Source organism: Phyllostomus discolor, chromosome 1, assembly GCF_004126475.2.
Source record: "Phyllostomus discolor isolate MPI-MPIP mPhyDis1 chromosome 1, mPhyDis1.pri.v3, whole genome shotgun sequence".
Taxonomy (NCBI): domain Eukaryota; kingdom Metazoa; phylum Chordata; class Mammalia; order Chiroptera; family Phyllostomidae; genus Phyllostomus; species Phyllostomus discolor.
Genome location: NC_040903.2, coordinates 79,284,002 through 79,301,771, shown reverse-complemented (window position 1 = coordinate 79,301,771; position 17,770 = coordinate 79,284,002). Strand labels below are relative to the sequence as shown.

Genomic DNA, 17,770 nt, shown 5'->3' with positions numbered 1-17,770 from the left:
CATAATTTGGTCAAGCCTTTGGACCTGGAAGTTGTCAGAATTCAGCAACCAGAGTCATCTCGGATAGGTCCTCCAGCTACTGAATAGAATGCCACCATGAACATATATGTCCTCTGTACCTGCAATAATGAGAAACTGCCATGTATTTGTCCTGGTCCAAAGTGGGGGTCCTGCAGAGTGCCTGTGCTAGAGCCCAGTACCTACAGCAGCACCTTCGCCATCTTCCAAGGAAACTTACTTTCTTACATTGAAAAAGATACATGGAAGTGATACTGTTGGGCTGAGAAACTAATCCTCAGTGAATATAATTTGAGGAAATTACATAAGGATTCATAGGAAGGCCTACTATTGTTCCAAGTATTTAAGTCTTCATAGCAATGTAACACAAAACTAAGCTTTGGAATGTTTCAGGCCTACCATGAAATGCAGTTTTTACACAAGTTAATTTTCGATCATAAGCCTCAGCAACTGTTGAAGATTAATATTTTTTTAAATCTCCAGTATTAAAATATTTAGACATTGAAACAACACAAGTGTCACAACAATTGGGAACATCCTAATGATGATCCCTAAAATGCAAAAATGGATCCTACCTAGCTGTTTGACCTGCTACTTTGGCCGATTTAAAAATAATATTGAGGCTGTGTCAGCAAGACAGTCATACTGCATTGTGATACTCGATGTCTGACAAATGCACATTGTGGTATGCAGAACAGGCATTTTAATCTCCTTTTATAGATAAAGAACTATTTATAGAAGGATTGTTCTTGAAAGTATTACATGGCTGGGTGAAGAACCACCAGCACTGAGCCTGACTGCTGAGCCAGAGAGGGTATCTTCAGTCAAAAAGGGTAGCCTTATCAGCCCTCATGAACCTCCTGATGTTCAGTGAGCAGCCTTTCAGTGAGCAGCAGGAAGTAAAGATTTCCAATGGGAAAATAAGGGGACAGAAGCCTAGGGTGAACAGGAAGAGCAGGAGTCATATGAACTCACAAAAGAAGTACCAGGATATGGGTATGAGAACAAACTCATTGTGTCAGTATCTATGATTGTAGTAGCAATGATTTTTATTGTAATTTTCTGTCACATTGCTATTTGTCATAGAACATCATCTTGTCATAGAACATCATCAAAGGAAGGTGTAGAAGGAAACCCAGTGTTTTTTTTTCCTTATTTCTCTGGCATAAGAGATGCTCACTGGAATGCAAGATGGAGGAGGGTGTTTCCTGGAGAAGACTTAGGGGTATGTATGGAAATCTTAGGGGTATGTATGGAGAGCCACACACAAGAAAAATGTGGCACAGAGGCTATACAACAAGGATTTGTCTGATAAGGATGAGCTTTTCATCTAAATGGAGAAGGGTGAAGCCTCCACCTCAACAGCCAGGATTGCTACTTACACTCTGCTGCTGAACAGATATGTGAAGAAAATGAAACATGATATTGCCTGAGTGAACCTCACCCTCAGTCTATCTGTAAGTTGTATTTGGAAATGGTGGCTTAGCATTGCTGATAAAATACATATTTTCCTCAGCAATAAAGGATGGTAAGTCAACTTAGAATTTCAACACCATAAAAAAAGGACATGGAAACCATAGAGCAGTCAGAAATGAAAGATACACTTAAATGAAGAACAATTTATAGGGGATCAAAAATAGAGAAGATGAAGTAGTGAATCAACCATATAAAAAAGTAAAAAAAAAAAACAATCAGAAGAGCAAAAAGAAAAAAGAATTGAAAAATGAGAATAGTGTAAGGAGCCTCTGGGACAACTTCAGGTATACCAACATTTGCATCATGGGGGTGCTGGAAGGAGGAGAGAGCAAGAAATTGAGTAAGTATTTGAAAAAATAATGACAGAAAACTTTTCTTATCTGGTGAAGGAAATAGACACACAAGTCTAGGATGCCCATACCAAGACACATCATAATTAAAATGCCAGAGGTTAAAGACAGAATTTTAAAAGCAGCAAAAGAAAAGCAGTTCGTTACTTACAAGGAAGTTCCCGTAAGACTGTCAGCTGAGGGCTCAAGTGAAACTTCACAGGTCAGAGGGATTGGCAAGAAATACTCAAAATGATGAAAAGCAAGTACCTACAATGAAGATTACTTTACCCAGCAAAGCTATCATTTAGAATGGGACAACAGATAAAGGGCTTCCCAGACAAGAAAAAGCTAAAGGACTTGATCATCACCAAACCACTATTACAAAAAAATGTTTAAAAAAGATTAAAAATATGAACAATAAAATGTCAATAAGTACATGTTTACCAAGAGTGTAATCTAGAAAGCAAAATAAATAAAGAAGCAGACTCATAAATGCAGAGAATATCTTTTGACAGTTGCCAGATGAGAGGGGCTTTGGGGAGAATGGGGGCAAAAGGGGAAGGGATTAAGAAGTACAAATTGGTTGTTAAAGAACAGTTAGGGGATATAAAGTAGAGCATGAAGAATGTAGTCAGTGATGTAATACGTACATATGGTGTCAGATGGGTATGATTTATGGGATGGTCACTTAGTAAGTTGTGTAATGTCTAATCACTGGGTTGTACACCTGAAACTGATACAATATCATATGTCAACTGTGACTGAAAAATTAAAAATCATTAAAAAATGTTTTAACTATTTTATAACTTACACTTAATTGTTATTTTTTGTTAGTAAGGATAAATTTCTATGTGTAATAGTGAACACCTGATACATAGGTGTTGGGAATTTCTTTTCAGAAAAAATTAGACTTAAAATATATCACAAAATGTTCATTACTGAAGAACAAAAGATTCATATGATTCTACTTTTGTATTTATAAGCTTGAAATTTCTCAGAGTATATTTTTAAAAGTTATTTCATAGGATGAAAGCAGATAGCTACTTTCTTGAGGATAGGGAGCTTGTCTTAGGGAGGAATACTGCATTTTCTCTGGGTTCACGGAGCTCATGGTCTGGGAATTCCCTTTGCCTCCTTCCTGTGTTTTAGTCCCGTTTCCTGGACCACACAGGATCTCATGATTTCTTTATTCATATTAGTAACTTACTGAGAAGGAGTACTCAGGGCATAAATTTTGGGGTTTTCTGCATAACTAAAAAATTTATTCAACATTCACTAGTTGATCATTTGAATAGATACAGAAATGTATGTTGAAAATAATTTACAAGGCACTCACCTTTTTCTTCTACATTGCTGTTGAGAAATCCAGTACATTTTGGTTCATTGCCTCTCCCTACCACTATGGAAGCCTGGAAGCTGTTTTTCCCACTGATGTTTTGATACTCTAAGTTGATGTGCTTTGTGCCTCTGTCCATTCATAAGCTGGGCCCTTGAAAGTCCCTTTCTATTTGCAAATGCCTATTTTCAGTGCTAGGTACTTCTCTTGAATTTTTCTTGGGTAATTTTCTCCCCTTCAAATTCATCTTGAAGCTTTTGTTATTCAGGTATTGTATCACATAAAGTTTTCCTCTCCAATCTCTTGTGTGTTTTTGGTTCTATGTTATGGAATATTGGCTCAACTTTATTTTCTATCCCTTTAACTGAATTTGTTATTCATTATACTTAATAATTTTCTGAACATTCCTATTTATGGTACCCTATTTATGGTTTCATAGATGCAGTTTCTTTTCTTACATTTTGACATCTTTACTGCTCATGTTTTATTTGCATACTCTCCTCTTTTCTGTCTGCTTTCCTTGGAGAAGCTGTTTGTAAATGTCTGGTGCACCTTGTCTCTCTGTTCATATTTTAGGGTGAGACACTCAGAACCTAATGGAAAATTCTGTGATGGGCTTTACTGAAGGGATGTCAGGAAGCTAGATGGCTGTTTCTTTAGATTCCCTCAAATATCAGTGTATAAAGATCCTTTCTCTGGGGTAGTTTAATTTCTCCAGAAGGGTCTCATTTGGACGTTTGCCTGAGCGATTTATGATGTAGCTTTACCTAACCCCCTGTTTTTTGGTGTGAATCTCACTACTACCTTTCTCTGTTGCTGGGTTCAGTCTTTCTGGTTAAACTTAGTTATAGCTTCTATGTCTTCTTCCCTCAGGGCTGAGAGTGGGTAGCTGTCTGTTTGAACCTGATGGCACTGCAGATCCAGAGCTCTGTATGCTTATTCAGGCTGTTAACTAATACTCTTTATTCAGCATCTCTAATACTCTTTATTCAGGATCTCTAATACTCCTGTATCTTCTGTATCCTGTTCCTAAATCTCAAGTTGTATGCAAGTGGCTGGATTCTCATCACCAGTTCCTTATGTAAATTTCATCTTCCTCTGTTTGGCCAAGACATTTAAAATTCCTATATCCATCCATTGTCTTCATTTTTTTATAGAGTATTTTAAAATCAAATATGTTTTTGTTATTTTAAAGACAGGTAGCAAGGTTTTTACTCTGTATTTTTAAAAGCTATAATGTAAGGATAACCTTAAATCAGATTATGTTACCCCTTTGACCCTACTGAAGTTTAGAATTCTCTCACTTGCTGCCTGTGGAAATGAGGTGGAAATCCAAGCTGGTTACTCTTTGGCCTTTGGATCCTGCTTGGTTCTATCTTCATTGACCTCTCTGCCTCTTGTCACACCACAGCTATTTCTACACTCCACTACTTAGCCACTGTTCTTTCTGCCCCTCAAACATTTGAATGTCTGTTACTATAGCCTTTGTGTGGCTAGGTCTTTTTCATCATTCAAGTCTTAAAGAGAAATTTTTTAAATGTTCTTTGATAGGATCGATTAGGATTGCTGGCATAACATGCCTCCATAACTCAGTGACTTAAAGGAGCAATGACTCTTGCTCATTGACATGTCCTTCATGGATTGGCTGAGACTAAGGATGACAGAGGAGCCACCATCTGCAGCATTTCCATTATCCATGGCATGAAGAAAAAGAAAGCACACCAAATTATAAAGAGTTTCTAAATCTTCCAAAATAGAAGTAACATAAATCCCTTTTACTCAGATTCCATGTGCCAGATCTAGTCACATGGCCAAACCTAATACCAGGGCAGTGGGGGAAGTGCAGTCCTACCAGTGCCTGGGACAAGAACTAGAAATATTTGGTGAACAACATTAATGACTACCATAACAACTTGGATCAACCAGTGTAAAGTAGCTGTATTAGTCAGGATTCTTCAGAGAAACAGAACCAACAGGGGACGACAAACACAAAGATTAATTGTGAAGAATTTGCAGTGTGGTTATAGAGGCTGAGAGGTCCCATGATACGCAAGCTGGAAATCAGGAAAGGCAGTGGTGAACTTCCTGTGCGAGTCTGAACAACTGAAAGCCAGAGGAGCTGATGGTTCCCCAGTCTGAGGTTAGGAGAAGATGGCATGAGATGTCCCAGTTCGCCACTAAGGCAAAAAACAAACAACAAACTAAGACACCAAACAACAACAACAACCAAACAAAAAACCGAGGGCAAATTCCCCCTTCTTGCATCTTTTGTTATGTTCAGGCCCTGACTTTGCTAAATCCACTGGTTCAAATATTAATTTAATCAGAAACACCCCCACAGTTATACCCAGAAACAACATCTAATCAGCTATCTGGGCATCCTGTATGGCCAGTGAAATTGACACTGATATTAACCATCACAGTAACTCTCCTCATTGCCTGTTATTTTATTGTTTCCCTTTCTTTATTGCCAATAGACATATGAGAAGATACTCAGCATCACTAATCATTGGAATAATGTAAATTAAAACCACAAGGAGATATCACCTCATACCCATCTAAGTGACTGTCATCAATAAAGCAAGGAACAAGTTTGCCAGATGAAGAGTAAAAGGAACCTTTGTTTCCTGTTGGTGAGGATGTAAATTGGTGTGCCAATTTGGTAAACAGTATGGAAGTTCCTCAGAAAATTAAAACTGGAAGTATCATATGACCCAGCAGTTCCCCCCTAGGTATATTTAAAGAAATCCAAACACTAACTTGAAAAAGACACATGCACTCTAATGTTCATGGCAACATTTACAGTAGCCAAGATTTCGAAGCAACCTAAGTGCCCATCGATAAACAAATGGATAAAGATTTGGTACATATGAGCCCTGCTTTGTGTGGCTTAGTGGATTGAGTGCCGTCCTGTGAACCAAAGGGTTGCAGGTTCCATTGCCCCTCAGGGTACATGCCTGGGTTGCGGGCCAGGTTCCCAGGAGGGGGCATGTGGTAGGCAATCACACACTGATGTTTCCCTCCTTCTCTTTCTCCCTCCCTTCCCCTCTATCTAAAAATAAATAAATATAATCTTTAAAAAAAAGATTTGGTACATAAGAAATTGGAAATCCTTCTTACACCACATGCAAGAATGTATTCAAAATGGGTCAAAGACTTAAATGTTAAATCTGAAACCATAAAAATCCTAGAAGAAAACATAGTAAAATCTTGGATACTGCTTGTAGAAATTGTTTATCTGATACATCTCCCTGGTCAGGTTAACAAAACAAAAAAATAAAATGGGGCTACATCAAAATAAAATGTTTTTGCGCAGCAAAGGAAATCAACAAAATAAAATGACAACCCAGAGCATGGGAAAGCACAATTGCCAATACATTCAACAAGGCGTTAATATCCAAAATTTATAAACTCAACACCATAAAAACAACCCAATTAAAAAGGGAGTAAAGGGGCTTGAATAGATACTTCTCCAAAGAAGACATACACATGGCCACTAGATAAATGAAAAGATGCTCAACATCACTAATCATCAGAGAAATGCAAATTAAAACCACAATAAGATACCATCACATACCTGTCAGAATGGCTATCATCAGTTAATCAACAAACAAATGCTGATGAGATTTGGAGAAAGGAGAACCGTTTTGCACTTGGTGGGAATGCAAACTAATGCAGACACTGGAAAACAGTATAGAGATTCCTCAAAAATTAAAAATGTATCTGCTTTTTGAATCAGCATTCCCAGTCCTGGGACTGTATCTGAAGAAACCCAAAACACTAATTCAAAAGAATATAATAAGCACCCCTATGTTCTTTGCGGTGTTATTTACAATCACCAAGATAATGGAAGCAGTCCAAGTGTCTGTCAATAGAGGAGTGGATAAAACAAGTATGGGCCATTCATACAATGGAATTCTACTCAATTGTAAAAAGAAAGAAAATTTTACCCTTTGCAACAGTATGGCTGGATCTGGAGAACATTATGCTAAGTGAAATAAGCTAGTCAGATAAAGACAAATACCGTATGATTTCATTTATGTGTGGAATCTAATGAACAATCTGAACTAACAAGCAAAAACAGAGAGACTCATAGATGGAGAGCAGATGATAGTGGGGGAGGAGGACTAAGGGGTAGAAGGTTTGAGGACTCATGGATATGAATAACAGTGTTGTGATAGCTAGGGGTAGCGGAGTATAATAGGACTAAATGGCAATGGGAAAAAAATACAATAAAGATTAAATTAAAAAAAACAAAAAAGCAGTAGTTGAAGGCCTAAAAGAAAGAAAATATTTGACTAGTTTCACTTTTCAAAGTTTGTCTAAGCAATGTGCTGGATAAACCGATGCTAGAAGAGAAAGAAGCCCTACAAAACAAAAGCAAGTCACATAAACTAATATATACTTTATAGAAAGGACACATAAAATAATGTTTCTCCAGCTAAAAAATTATCTGGTTGGCCAGATAAATGTCAGAAGAGTAGGCAAATGAATAATGACATAAAAACTAATATTAAAATACTAAAAAAAAATAGATTTGGTGCATAGAACGTGGGACAAAAGTAGGTTTAGAATTTGTATGGAAAATAATACAGTAATTAATAAGAATAAACTGTTTGTACTCAGCAACTGTAAACATAATGACTGCCACACCCTCTACATACAGTGTAATATTACTCAGACATAAAAAAGAATGAAATCTTGCCATTTGCAACAACATGGATAGACCTGGCTAAGTGAAGTCAGTCAGAAAGCACACAAAATTGTTTCATTTATATGTGTAGTCTGAGAAACAAATGAACAAACAAAACAGAAATAAAGTTAGATACAGAGTCCAAACTGATGGTTGCCAGATGGGAAGGAATTGGGTGGAGGGTGAAAAAGGTGGAGGGATTAAGGTGTGTAAACTGCCAGTTAATGGATTGGCCCAAAAGCCTGTTTAGCTTTTTCTGTAAAATAAATGACAGTTTTCATTTTCACTAATAACTTCATTGATTGGGATATTGTGTGTCAGCTCTCTCCCTTGAGGTATATGTTGATTGATCTCAGTGTCTTGATGTGATCGCTGTCAACTTCAACTGGTCTGACCATCATCCAGTAAGAAATCCGTAGGATGAAACTTTGCAAACCACTTTTAGTATGTTCAGTCAGTCACAGCATACACTGAACAAACCTTTTTTTTTGCATTTCAGTTGCATTTTACCTTTTTTGAGATGACAAAGCATAGTATGACAAAAAAGTGCATTTTCTTCCATCTTCAATATTAAAATGGCTACACAAAAATTCACCAGTTTTGATTTTTTTATTTTAATCATTGTTCAAATAGTTTTCTCCTTTTTACAGTTTTGATTTTTTTAATGCACTGTGATATGACAGCTGTCACAAAACAATCTAACGAAATTGTTTTGAATGATGTTAAAGACAACTAAGCAATACTACAGCCATTTTATGGAAAAAAACAAATGAAATTTTTGGCCAACCTGACATAAAAGCAGTCACAGGAATGTAAAGTACAGCATAGAGAATACTGTCAATAACACTGTAATAACTGTGCATGGTGTCAGAATGCTACTAGGCTTATCAGGGTGATCACTTCATAAGTTATATATATGTCTAACAACTATGTTGTACACCTTAAACTAATGTAATACTGTATTTCAATTGTAATTGAAAATTAAATTCTTTAAAGGCTGTCACTTAAAAATGTAATTGAGTTGTTACAGTCACAGTTATGGAAATCACAGCTACAGTGAGGTACTACTACATACCCATTAGAATGGCTGCTAAAGAAAAAAGAACAACAAAACAAGCGTTACTGAAATGGAGAAAATAGAACTGTGGTACATTGCTGATTAAAATGTAAAACAGTGCAGCTGCTGTGGAAACAGTGTTGGAGTTTCCTCAAAATGTTAAAAATAGAAATCTTTTATGATCTGGCAATTTCACCTCCGAGTATATATCCAAGAGAACGGAAAGCAGAGTCTCAAAGAGATATTTGTACACCCATGTTAATAGCATTGTTATTTACAATAGCTGTAACAAGGAAAGTAACCCAAGTGACTATTGAATAGATAATCAAAATGTGTACACATGGTATGGAAAATTATTTAGCCTTAAAAGGAATGGAAATTCTTACAGATGCTATTACATTGATGAACCTTGAGGTCATTATGCTAGGAGAACTCATTCACAAAAAGATACATACTATATTATTTCACTTAGTAGATTTGTAAAAATTATAGACAGAGAAAATAGAATGGTAGTTTCCAGGTGCAGAGGGAAGGGGAGAAGATGAGTTATTGTGTAATGAGGAATGAGTATAGAGTTTCAGTTTTACGAGATGAAATGAGTTATATGGGTATGGATGGTGGTGATTGCACAACAGTGTGGATGTATTTAATACTATTGAATTATACCTTTTAAAATGGTTAAGGTGTAAACTATATGCCATGTGTTTCTTACCTCAGTAAAAAAAAATGTATTTCAGCCCTGGCTGGCATAGCTCAGTGGATTGAGCGCGGGCTGGGAACCAAAGTGTCCCAGGTTCGATTCCCAGCCAGGGTACATTCCTGGGTTGCAGGCCATAACCCCCAGCAACCCCACATTGATGTCTCTCTCTCTATCTCTCTCTCCCCCTCTCTCCCTCCCTTCCCTCTCTAAAAATAAATAAATAGAATCTTTAAAAAGAAATGTATTTCAGTGTCCAAGAGTCTTTTAATACATTGTTCTTAAAATGCCTTTCCCAGTTGTCTCTGCAGTGATTGTTTATTGCTGGAAACTGGCTTTTTTTCCTATTAAGTTAAAGTTACAGATGTTTATATTTGGGTTTTCAACATTATTTTAAACTACTACAGCTTTTATGACATTTAATTCATCTGCATTGCTCGCAAAACCACAATCAAACTTCTGGCAGATGTGTCAGACAATAAGAAACCACCACAACTGCAATGCATGTAGCCCAGAATTTTAAAAAGAAAAGCACAGTGCTTGTAGAAAACATATGAAGCAGGAATTTGCCCTGGCTGGTATAACTGAGTGTATTGAGTGTGGCCTGCAAACCAAAGGGTCGCAGTTAGATTCCTAATCAGGGCACATGCCTGGGTTGCAGACCAGGTCCCCAGCAAGGGGTGTGCAAGAGGCAACCACACATTGATGTTTCTCTCCCTCTCCTTCCCTTCTCCTCTCTCTAAAAATAAATAAACTCTTAAAAGAAAAAAAGAATAAAACATTTAAAGAAAAAAGCAGCAAGTCAAGTATTTAAAAAAATTTTCATGCCTTTTATATTCTATATACTTAATGATTCACCTTTAGGAGAAATAATTATACTTAGCCATAAAGATAAGCTTATATATAGACTTTAAGACTCCTTTTATTTTTATTTTTTTTAGATTTTATTTATTTATTTTTAGACAGAGGGGAAGGGAGGGAGAAACAGAGGGAGAGAAATATCAATGTGTGGTTGCCTCTCACGTGTCCCACATTGAGGATCTGGCCTGCAACCCAGGCATGTGTCCTGACTGGGAATCGAACCAGCAGTCCTTTAGTTTGCAGCCTGTGCTCAATCCACTGAGCTATACCAGCCAGGCTTTACTTATTTTTTTTATCTTACTTGTTTACTGGCTCTTGGCTGTTTATATTTCCATATAAATTTCAGTATTGGCTTATTAATTTAGTCTAAAAATTACACTAGAGTATTTGTTAGAATTGTACTGAATTTGTAATTATTTTGAGAAATTAGCACTTTTTACAGTATTACTGTTACCTTTGAAAATGACATATATCTTCACTATTTAGGTCACTTAAATTTTTTCCTAATAAAATGTTACGGCATCTGGATAGAAATCTTTGGTATCTTTTGTTAGATTTATTCTTAGATTACTTTATTTGGTGACATTGTAAATAATATCTTAAAATTTTTGTTTACTCATTTGTTAATGGTATATAAAAATAATTTTCTACATAGGCTTTGTATCAACTCATTGAAGTCACTTATTAATTTTAATAGTTCATCTGTAGGTTTCTTTAAAAAATTTTCTATGAATAAACACATCATTTCTGAATAATGGGTTTTATATCTTTTCTAATACCATTTATTTTCCTTGCTTTATTGCACTGACTAGGTCCTCCTGAACAGTGTTTAATAGAAGTAATGAGTATAGCCATTTTAACTCATTTGCAGAGAGAAAGCTTTCAACATTTCATTGAGTATGAATTTTCTGCTGTTTTATGTGGATATCCTTTTACATGAAGGAGTTTTTCCCCTATGTACTCCAGTTTTGATTTGAGTGTTTGCTGTGAATGGATGAAGAATTTTATCCAGTGTTTTTTGTATTTATTGAGCTGTTTATATTATTACTTTCCTTTATTCTTTTAGTGAGTGAGTTGCTGTGATTGTAATAAACTTGGTCATGCTGTATTATTGTCCTTAATGTATTGCGGAATTTGATTTGCTGGTACTTTGTTTAGGATTTTTGTATTTATTATCATGAGTGAGATAGGACTATAACTTGACTTTCTCCCAATGTCACTTTGTTAGGTTCTCATATCAAGTTTACATTGATCTCATATAACAACTTAGGACGTAGTTCCTCTTTTTCTGTTCTCTTTAAATAGTTTACTCTGTTGTGCTTAGTGTAGTTATCTTTGTATTTATCTGGTTTGCTTTCTAGAAGTGATTCTTGACTCTAGCTTGATGTGTTTTCATCAGTAATGGAAGATGATCTGCCACTATATATTTGGAAAGTTGTTCCCCATTCTTTTCCCCCCTCTCTTTTGGGGAATACATTGAAATGTAAGTTAAACTTTATATAACATCTATATATCTCTTATGTTCTTGTTTATCCATGCTTTCTTTCTTCTTGATATTTTCTTTTGAAAATAATCCTCAGTTTCATTGTCTTTTCATCTGTATTTAATGTTTTTTAGTTAAAAATTTTTCCCTTTTCTAGTGAACTTATAGGGGAGACAGTGGTTCATAAAACTATGTAGGTTTCAGGTACAGTCCTATAATACATCACCTGTACATTGTGTTGTGTGTTTACCACCCCAAGTCAACTCTCCCTCTATCACCATTTATCTCCCTCATATCTTCTCTACCTCCCTTCCCCTCCTTTCCCTCTGATAATCACCATACTGTTTTTTGTGTTTGTGAATTTTTTCGTTGTCTTTTTTCAGTCTTCACAGTTTTCATCCAGTCCTGCGTCTCCCTTCTCCTCTTACAGCTCTCCATGAATCTGTTTCTATTTTGATCATTAGTTTAATTTTGTTCATATTCCACCTATGAGTGAGATCCTATGGTATTTGTCTTTCTCTGACTAGCTTATTTCACATAGCATAATGCTCTTCTGGTCTATCCATGCTATTGCAAAGGGTAAGAGTTCCTTTTTTTTCTTTTTTTTCCTAATCTGATTTTTAAACTCATCCATTGAGTACTGTAGTTATTGAAGATTTTTCAGTTCTCTCCTTCCTACTTCTTTTTATTGTTTGTTTTTTCTTTTTGTTCTTTGATGAAATTATCAAGCTTTTCTTTTAATTTCTTGAACATACCAAGTCTAGTTATTTTAAAGTCTATCTGTAGTGATTGTGTCCCCTGGAACTCTTCAAGTAAGTTCATTTCAATGTTTTGGGGTTTTTTTGTTGTTGTTTTTCGTTTTGTTTGTTTTATTTTCTTGCCGTAAGGTGATACTGCCTTGCTTGTTTGTTTATTTGGTTACTTTTACTAGTGTTCCACATACTGTATAAGAAAAAATATACAAACAAATTGAGATTCGGGATGATGTTACCCAGAGAGGATTTATATTTGTTTCTGACAGATAGCCAGGAGCACCTGTAATCTTAGATCACATTAATCCCATCAACAGTTTTTTAAAAATGATTTTATTTATTTATTTTCAGAGGGAGGGGGAGAGAGAGAGGGAAAGAGAGGGAGAGAAACATCAATGTGTGGTTGCCTCTCACCCACCCCCAGCTGGGGACCTGGTCTGCAACCCAGGAATGCGCCTTGACTAGGAATTGAACCGGCGAATGATTGGTTTGCAGACTGGCCCTTGATCCACAGAGCCACACCAGCCAGGGCCCATCAACGATTTTAATGATTCAATGTTTAAGAATAATGGTAGTTTATTAATTTTGTAATTAATTAGGTACTTTCATTTATTACTAGATAATTATTTTATTACCTGAAGACTGAACTCTTGAGAGTTCTCTCATATTTCTTGGGTGTATACCTTTGGTATTTTAACCCCAAATTTAGAAGGATTATAATGTCCCCCTCCTCCAAAGTAGACACTGAATTTAGTTTAAGCCTTGTGTCTCAGAAAGCTTTGCTCATGTTTTTAGCTGTGTCTTGCAGAATTGCAAGGGGTCTGTATGAGAGAAATGTAACTCCAAGGCAAAGTTTACCTTTTTGGTTTTTTTCGTCTTCTTTTTTTTTTTTAATGTACCCAGGCAACCATGATGTTTACTGTGTCTTTCGTCAGCTTCCAACCCAGCAGTACTGCACTTGGTAACATGGGCCTCCACACTGGTTAGTGATGGGCTGACCTGCCAGTTGTGAAGAGTTGTTATTTTAACTTGAGCAATTGGTGTTTCATCTAAGGAGCAGTTTTATAACCACATATCAGAGCTTCTCCTGACAAAAATTCTAATGCCCAATGAGGCCTTAAAACCAAAAGGTGTGGCCATGTACTGATCAGACTGTCTGCTCTTCTTCTCAAGAGACTGATAAATATTATGTCTAGCAATCCATGTAAATTGTTGAGATCCTTTTGTGTGTTTGGCATTGATTTAGGCTTCAGAAGCCCAAAGATAAGTAAGGTATGGTTTGTCTGGAGTGAGGAGTAGGTGAATGTAATGCAGGGCCAACATTGGGTTAGACAAAAGCAGGCAGTAGTAAAATGATATGGGAGTACAGAGGAGGTGGAGGGCAACTGGGAGGCTGTATGAAGTAGTTGATATTTGAGCTGGGCATATAAGGCAAGGAAGAACGTTTTAAGAAGACGCATGTGCAAGGTACTTTGCTTCATGTTTCACTTTCATTGACTCGTGCAATGCTCACAAAAACCCCATGGGAAGGGAACTATTATTTACCCCCATTTTACAGATGAGGAAGCAGAGGCTTAGGGATGTTAAGTCACTTGCCTAAGGTCATATACCTAGTAAGTCAAGGAGCTGGGATTTGAGATACCTCCAGGTACATAGTAAGCTCTCAGTAAACATTAGATGTTATTATTGTATTATGATGATCATGAAACCCAGATTATTATTTTATTATGATATTAAACCCAGGGCCACTGCCTCGAAAGCCCATGCCCTTGGCTACTATGTTATCATGATGCCAACAGCATGTGAAAGAAATGTGTCCAGACTTTACCCTGGATCACTGGAGGCATGAATCTTTTATTTTTCTTGATGTTTTATTTTTGTTGTTGTTGTTGTTTTTTTTGGGGGGGGTTGCCTTCTTTCTGGGTTCTTTTTTTTTAATTTGTTTATCTTTATAGGGGAAGAGGAGGAGAGAGGGAGAGAAATATCAGTGTGTGGTTGCCTCTTATGCATCCCTTGCTGGGAACTGGCCTGCAACCCAGGCATGTGTCCTGACTCGGAATCGAACCTCGATCCTTTGCTTTGCAGGCCTGCGCTCAGTCCACTGAGCTACACCAACCAGGGCTTGTTTTTTTAAAAAAATAATTTTATTTTAATTGTTCAAGTACAATTTTCTATCTTTACTCCCATCCCAGCCCACCCACCTAGCCTCCCCACCTCCCTCCCATTTCCACCCACCCCTAGTTTTTGTCCATGTGTTCTTTATACTTGTTCCTGTAAACTCTTCCCCCTTTCCCCTGAAATTCCCCAGAAATTCCCTCCCTATTCTGTTTTTATTAATTTTTTCTCATTTTAAAAAATTTTATTGTTGTTCAAGTATAGTTTTCTGCCTTTCCCCCCTGGTTTTGTCCATTTGTCTTTTATAGTTGTTCTGTTTTTCTTTATCTTAATTCTTTGATGCTTTTAAACAGATTTTATAAAACTTTTTTATTTTTTAAATTACAGTTGATATACTATATTATATTAGTTTCAGATGTACAACCCAATAATTAGCCATCTATGTAACTTAAAAAGTGATGACTCTGAGAAATCTACACCTATAGACTTATTACAGTATTTTGACTATAATCCCTATACCCTAGTCCAGGATCTGTCTGAAAAAAGTCTAGTGATTGTTTCTGTACTGAGAAGGATTTGCGTGATGTTGATGTAACCTGGCAGCCAAGAAGAATAGACTAGAATGTGAATGTGTGAACAATGACGACTTGACTGTACTAGTCAGTGGGGGCAGTAACACTGTTGAGTGAGCATGTGTACTGTGTGGCCCTTGCATTCAAAATGACTGACTAAGTAGAGCAACGAGTCTGCATCAAATTTTACATTAAGATTGTACATTCCTCTGCAGAAACTATTCAGATGACTCAGAAGGCTTTTGGGCACTATGTAATGAGTGCAGCACAGATAAAAGTGTGGCACAAACACGGTCAAGGATCTGTTGAAAGTGATCCACATTCTGGGAGGACTGCAACAAGCAGACCACCTAAGAATGTTGAACTTGTATGGGCTGCATTGAACAGATTAGTGGATGACAGTGCAAGAACAAGAGGTTTATGTGGGGATTCCAGAAATCTGTATCCAGGATGTTGACCCAGGATCTTGTCTTGAAACATGTTGTGCCAAATTTGTTCTGTGCCTTCTGCTACTAGAGAAGAAGGAACATCATGCTGCAGTTGCTGACTTGATTCCAGCCACTACCAATGAGCTAGATTTTCTCAAAAAGGTCATAATTTTGAAGGGGACTGAGGCATTATTGTCCTATGTACATTGTCTCTTGTATCTTCAATAAATGTCTCTTATTTTTCATGGTACATGGACTTACAGTTCCTGGACAGACCTTGTATATTGCCACAACAGTTCTGTAACTATCAATTTGTAGTCCTTAGTCCCTTTAACTTACTCACCTATTACTCCAAATTCTCTCTTTTCTGGAACCAGTCAAAATGTTCTTTGTATCTGTGAGTCTGTTTCTATTCTGCTTGTTCCTTCATTTTGTTTTTATAGATTCCACACAAGTGAAATCATGTGACATTTGTCTTTGTGTGACTTCACTAAGCACAACCCTAGAGGATTCTGGGTCCATTCATGTTGTTGTGGATGGCAAGAATTCATTCTTGCTTCATTATTTTTTAAATTTATTTAATTTTTAAAGTATATTTTATTGATTATGCTATTATAATTCTCCAGTTTTTTTCTCCCCCTTATTCCCTTCCGTCCTGCACACCCCCACCCTCCAGCATTCCCCCTCCTTAGTTCATGTGTCATACATATAAACTCTTTGGCTTCTCCATTTCCTGTAGTATTCTTAACCTCCCCCTGTCTATTTTGTATCTACCATTTATATTTCTTATTCTCTGTACGTTCTCCCCCATTCTTTCCCTTTCCCCTCCCTGCTGATAATCTTCTGTGTGATCTCCATTTCTGTGATTGTGTTCCTGTTCTAATGGTTTGCTTAGTTTGTTTCTGTTTTTTTAGGTTCAGTTGTTGATAGTTGTGAGTTTGCTATCATTTTATTGTTCATAGTTTTTTTCTTTTTTAATAAGTCCATTTAACATTTCATATAATAAGGGCCTTGGTAATGATGAGCTCCTTTAACTTGACCTTATCTGGGAAGGACTTTATCTGTCCTTCCATTCTAAATGATAGCTTTGCTGGATAGAAAAATCTTGGATGTGTAGGTCCTTGCTTTTCATGACTTGGGATACTTCTTTCCAGCCCCTTCTTGCCTACAAGGTTTCTTTTGAGTAATCAGCTGACAGTCTAATGGGAACTCCTTTGTAAGTAACTGTCTCCTTTTGCTGCTTTTAAGATTCTCTCCTTATCTTTAATCCTGGGTAATGTAATAATGACGTGCTTTGGTGTGTGCTTCCTTGGTTCCAATTTTTTGGGGACTCTCTTGAGCTTCCTGGACCTCCCAGAAGTCTATTTCCTTTGCCAGATTGGGGAAGATCTCCTTCATTATTTGTTCAAATAAGTTTCCATTTCTTGCTCTTCCTCTTCTCCTTCTGTCACCCCTGTGATTCACATGCTGAACATTTAAACTTGTCCCAGAGGTTCCTAAGCCTTTCCTCATTTTTTTGAATTCTTGTTTCTTCATTCTGTTCTGGTTGAATGTTTATTTCTTCTTTTTGTTGTAAATTGTTGATTTGAGTACCCTGTTTTCTTTCCGTCACTGTTGGTTCCCTGTGTGTTTTTCTTTATTTCACTTTGAAAAGCCTTCATCTCTTCCTCTGTTTTACGACTATACTCAACTAATTTCTGTGAGCATCCTGATTACCAGTGTTTTGAACTCTGCATCAGATAAGTTGTCTGTCTCGTCGTTATTTAGCTCTTTTTCTAGAGTTCTGATCTATTCTTTCATTTGGGCCATATTTCTTTGTCTCAGTTCACCTGTTATAAGAGGGCAGAGCCTTGGGTATTTAAGGTGGTGCTATATGTGGGGGAGAGGAAACAATGTTGCTTTCTTTGTCTGCTGTAGCTCCACTTTCCAACAAACTCTCCTGTGAGTCTG

At 36.7% G+C, this 17,770-nt stretch overlaps 1 protein-coding gene across 18 annotated transcripts in view; it reads left to right on the top strand.

Moving 5' to 3' along the window:
* The window catches only part of ZMYND11 (zinc finger MYND-type containing 11), a 143,019-nt gene that overhangs the window by 29,154 nt on the left and 96,095 nt on the right, over nucleotides 1–17,770 (top strand). The gene's annotated exons all lie outside the window — the stretch shown is intronic.